Below are 5,761 nucleotides of genomic sequence, written 5' to 3'. Positions count from 1 at the left end.
CATACATTTGACATTTTATTTTAACTTAACATTACAAATAGAGATTCACTCACCACTCTTTTAACAGAAGCTCAAGGCCTTCTCTTTGAATAGGTTCATTAATCTTTCTTTTAAAAACCTTAAGATTCCTATGAAAAACTTGAATATGGAACTTCTTGCCTACTTTACATTCTTCCTGAAGTATTCGACAGTTGTCTTACCCACTCCCCTTGTCCAGTAATGACTACCAACACACTATTTTTAACTACCTTAAACAAATATTCTGAAAGAATTCAACATAATTTTCTTCAAAGCACCAACTTTTTCTTTTTGCTCTTTGTATATTTGTTTTAAGTAGTGGTTTCTTAAATTATGTAATTATTAGCATGCATGACTTGGGAAAATAATACTTGACATGTGACATACATAAAATTTTGCTGATGGGAGAGAACATGGGTTGCTCAGGGGGTTTACTAGTCACTGGGCGCCAGTCAGGGTAAGAGGCACAGAGACTGATGGTTAGTTGCTAAGAAAGATCAATGGAATCAGTGTCAGCTATCCTTGGACAAATATGTCAAAAGAGCATTTTTTGTACATATACAATATAAAAATGATTAAGGAGTCTTAATAACTCAGATTAAATAACATCTATAGTAGCAAAAAGCATCCATGTAAGGGTCTAAGTCTATATCCTCAAATTTCATATTCTTTTAACAAATAAGTATCTGTAGTTATCTATAAAATATGCCTAAAATTTTTGTTGGTGTAACAATAATTCTTGTTTGCTATTAATAATTGTAGGATTATCCCATGTTTTATATGAAAGTTATGAATTTTTAAAACTTTTTATTATGTCTGGAATACAGAAAGGCCATAGTTAATTCAATGTATAGGTAGTAATCACTTATATACTAATTAGATAGGTACAAAATAACTTCTTTGCCAGGTTTACAATTAGTTTGATAAAAAAGAGACCTAATAACTAATACAGGAAGAGAAGACAGAAAAGATAATTATCATATTTATTTAGAGTAAAATGTTTATCTTCTAATAGATTCCAGTGCATTTTAAGGTTCCTTGGCGGGTGCTCTGGTTGGGTCATGACCCCATAGATTATTTGTAAATTATGTTTGTAAAGACTATCTTGTAAACCATTATAAAGACTATCTTGTAAACCTTGCTGTCAGACAGCCAGGATTTTTCTGGGAGTTTTAGAGCAGGGCAGGGATAGGAGTTGGTATCTGTAATTATGTTGACTGCCTTCATTGCACCACGGTTATCTGTTACTTACTGGTGGAACAAGTATTTCATGCATTCATGGATCTTGCCATCTATATAGCTACATATTTTTATGCCATGTTTATGTGTGTGTAGTGACTAAGTGGTTGTGATCATAGCTGAGGGCCAGAAGTGCATTTCTCTTTGAGAAATAATCATGTTTCAAGTTAGACTATCGGTCCAGAACTGCTTTCAAGGTCAAGGACTGCAGAATGTCCAGAAATGAGATTTCTCATGGATGGGCGCTGTTGTCTATCAAGAACTTGATGAGTTTTCTCACACCTGGTCAGGTTCAGAAAGACTGAGCAAACTGGATTCAGATCGTGACTTGGTGACAGGGGCTGCCCGTCTAGATTTGTGCTGCACAGCCTCGCACAGCTAACCCTTCTGAATTTTGCCTTAGGTTCGGCATTATTTTTCTTGTCTGCCTCACATATTTTCCCCTATCTCTTCTGCTCGTCTGTATGTTCTTCATTATTTCCTTATTTAACAGATTTCTCTGGCTCTTGCTGGCACTGTTTTCAGTGTTCCTAAGAATGCATTATCTAAAGATCTGAAACCAATATTACTTTAGCTATATATATGATCAAAATGGAACCACTTTCTCTTTTGCTCTCTATTGTGAGGGAGAGGATAGAGATTATGAAAGCAGGCTTATTCTTTAATTGTGTACTCTGTTTTTTTTCATTCCTACCTTGTTTACTTATTTATTTTTAATTAATCTTTTTTCCTTGCATTTTTCCTCAAAAGTAAAAAAATATATATATACCATACACAATAGTCACCACCCTGTCTCCTATTTTTTTCGCCCTACTTTTCCCCTCTCTCTCTAGAGCAGTGTTCCTGGGAATAGGCCCCGGTTATATAGTGGCTACACATTGGGCTGTGATCCACATGTTCGAACCACTATTACCATAAAGAGTTAGTCTCAGAAACTCATAGTGGGGTAGTTCTACCCTGTCTTACAGGGTTGCTACGAGACAGCAATGGCTAAACGGCATTGAGTTTCGATTTTTTTGTGACATAGTCCTTAGATAAATTGTTTCTTTAAATCTGATTTTCTTTATCCTTTGATTCATTTATTTTCTTTACTCTGTGTTAGTATGGGTTGACAAGAGAAACAAATTCACATACACTCATATGTGTGCAAGAAAGAGCTTTATATAAAAAAGCAATTGTATATTGAGAAAAAGAACAGCTCAGTCCAGATTCAAGTCCATAAATCCACATGAGCCCACTTGCCCATAAATTCCTCTTTAGACACACTCAGCCCATGCAATGATGCTGAATGCGGGAAGATCACAGGTGAGTGGGTAGAAAGTCTTGTGGATCCAGTGGCAGTGGAAGCATCTCAACTGTGATGCAGGTTTCTATGTGTTTCTTCCAGCTCTATGAGTGTCTGAACAACAGGAAAGGGAAGGCAGAGAGCATGGGTCTGCCCCCCAGTGAGCTATTTATCACCGTTGCACATCCAAATGAAGCCATCAAGCTGTGACATGATTGACCAGCTAGATTCCACCCCTTTGCTCAGGTTGACAGGCGATTAAGCAACCACCATACTCTTCCTTGTCCTAAACTGGAAGAGTTGCGCCTTAGGTGGTTATTCTCAAGTATGAGGATTCTTGGGTTTGCATGGTTACTCCACTCTCTCCTCTTCTTCATAGTTTCTGCTGATAGGTCTGAGCATATTCTTATGTGGGAACCTTTATATGTGATTGCTTGTTTTTCCCTAGCTTCTATCATGATTTTCTCCTTTTCTTCAAAGATGGATATGGTAAGGTCCCCAGGGAATGCTGAATGTGGATTTTGGGACCAGGGCAACAGACTAGACTGGAAAATACTCCTAACAGACTAGACTGGAAAACACTCCTAAAGGCCAACAAACAATCCTTGAACTAACTACTAGCTTTTCTTTCTTGGATTTTATTTTGTTTTTGTCATTGGTTTGTTGTTGTTGTTTTGTTGTATATTGTTGCTTGGTTGTGCTCTGTCTTGTTTTTGTGCATGTTATTATCTCCACATGACTGTCTAAATAAGATAGGCTGGATGAACAATTGGAAGAGAAAACAACGGGACCAATAGTTCCACGGGGACATGAGAGAGGGGGAGGTGGGGGAAAGGTAATGGTGTTAATAAACCCAGGGACAAGGGAATAATAAGCGATCCAAATCGGTGGTGAGGAGGGTGTGGGTGGCCTGGGTAGGCATGATCAAGGGTAATGTAACCGAGAGGAATTGCTCAAACCCTTGTGGCGGCTGAGCATGATAGTGAAACTGGAGGGAAGTCAAAGGAAATAGAGGAAAAGCTGGTAGGCAAAGGGCATTTATAGAGGTCTAGATAAAGACATGTACATATACAAATATATTTACCCATGGGGATGGGGAAATAGATCTATGTGCATATATTTATTGGTTTAGTATTAAGGTAGCAGAAGGACATTGGGCTTCCATTCAAGTACTCCCTCAATGCAAGAATACTTTCTTATATTAAATTGGCATTCTATGATGTTCACCTTCCCTACACAACCACTGAAGACAAAGAGGGCGAACAACCAAATGTGGTGAAGAAAGCTGATGGTGCCCAGCTATCAAAAGATGTAGCGTTTGGGGTCTTAAAAGCTTGAGAGTAAACAAGAGGCCATCTAGCTCAGAAGCAACAAAGCCCACATGGAAGAAGCACACCAGCCTGTGTGATCACAAGGTGCCAAAGGGATCAGGTATCAGACATCATCAGAACAAAAAAAAATCTTACCATAGTAAATGAGCGGGGGAGTGTGGTGTGGAGACCCAAATCCCATCTGTAGGCCACTGGACATCCCTTTACAGAAGGGTCTTGGGGAGGAGACGAGCCAGTCAGGGTGCGTTGCGATGTAGCAACGATGAAAAATACAACTTTCCTCTAGTTCCTAAATGCTTCCTCCCCCTCCCCTCCCCAACACACACACTATCATGATCCGAATCCTACCTTGCAAGTCTGACTAGACCAGAGGATGTACACTGGTACAGATGGGAACTGGAAACACAGGGAATCCAGGATGGATGATCCCCTCAAGACCAGTGGTGTGAGTGGCGATACTGGGAGGGTAGAGGGAGGGTGAGTTTTAAAGGGGGAGCCGATTTCAAGGATCTACATGTGACCTCCTCCCTGGGTGACGGACAACAGAAGAGTGGGTGAACGGAAACATGGGAAAGAGCAACATATTACAAAATAATTATTTATAAATTATCAAGGTTTCATGGGGGAGGGGGGAAGGGAGGGGAAAAAATGAGGACCTGATGCCAGGGGCTTGAGTGGAGAGCAAATGTTTTGAGAATGATGAGGGCAATGAATGTATAAAGGTGCTTTACACAATTGATGTATGTATGGATTGTGATTGGAGTTGTATGAGCCCCTAATAAGAGGATTTTAAAAAACATAGTAGGGTGTAGAATGTTGTCTTTGTGTATTATATTATACCCTGTGATGATCCCAGAGCCTGAGTCACTAACCCTTTAAATCCAGTGATTTAAAGTGTTTGGTTCTTGCTAGGAAGATTTAAGACTGCAAATATTCTTGCCTTGCTTTTGCGGTAGCCAGGACAGGCTAAGCATTCGCTAGATTAAGACCATGCATGTGTCCCCAGGCTGAGTTCTTTCCCTGAGCCTGGTTTCATAAATGCTGGTGATAAGTATTTTTAAAAAAAAGAAGATTTAAGAATTTCATCCTTAGTATGCTTTACTATAGCGAAGAATATATGTGAAGCCCTTTCAAATACACATGTAGAAATATCCTCTGCTATAGGTACGTATCCACATCTGTACGTTGGTCCTACTGTGGTGGCTTGTGTGTTACTGTACACTATGACACTGGTATTTCAAATAGCAGAAGGGTCACATAAAGTGACCATATTTCAACAGAATTTCCAAACTAAGAAAAGACTATTAAGAAGGAATCGGCTGTACACTTTGAGGAATGAGCCCCTGGTAATCAGATGGACAGCATGGAAACACTCTCAGATACCGAAAACCTCACGAACAGAAGCAGGACCTTGTCAGAGAAAGTGTCAAAAAATTGAACCCCTCAGGTTGGAAGGTAGTCGAAATATGACTGAGGAAGGAATGTGTGGGAATTACATAATCTGATTTCAATTTAAGAAGATTACAGTTAAAAGGGTGGAGACTGACCTATCAATTTAGATCTAACCAATGAGGCCTCTGTGTGGGCATGGCCTTCTGAGAATTCTGGGAACTCCTGTATTTCCTCGTTGGAGGCAGGAGTCTCTCTCTCTCTCTCTCTCTCTCTCTCTCTCTCTCTCTCTCTCTCTCTCTCTCTCTCTCTCTCTCTCTCTCCCTCCTGCTCACTCCCTTGAAGATGCTCTACTGACAAGACACATAGCACTATGCTGATAGACCCCCCCACCCCCTGCCCTGGGAATTGAAGGAGCCGCGTGGAGACCCCTGCCAGTGCTGAGATGCTTCTACGGCCACTGGATCCAAAAGACTTTCTACCCACTGGCCTGTGGTTT

The 5,761-nt window shown here is 40.2% G+C and overlaps 1 non-coding gene across 1 annotated transcript; it reads left to right on the top strand.

Annotated features, from left to right (window-relative positions):
* Window positions 1–4,797: 4,797 nt before the first annotated feature.
* LOC142442079 (small nucleolar RNA SNORA72) lies at window positions 4,798–4,926 on the top strand. The gene has a single exon (XR_012783333.1). It is a non-coding gene; the product is annotated as a small nucleolar RNA SNORA72 (small nucleolar RNA).
* Window positions 4,927–5,761: the final 835 nt, after the last annotated feature.

Source organism: Tenrec ecaudatus, chromosome 2 (genome assembly GCF_050624435.1).
Source record: "Tenrec ecaudatus isolate mTenEca1 chromosome 2, mTenEca1.hap1, whole genome shotgun sequence".
NCBI classification, from domain to species: Eukaryota; Metazoa; Chordata; class Mammalia; order Afrosoricida; family Tenrecidae; genus Tenrec; species Tenrec ecaudatus.
Note: the sequence above shows the minus strand (reverse complement) of the source record. Positions and strands in the feature narration are given on the sequence as shown.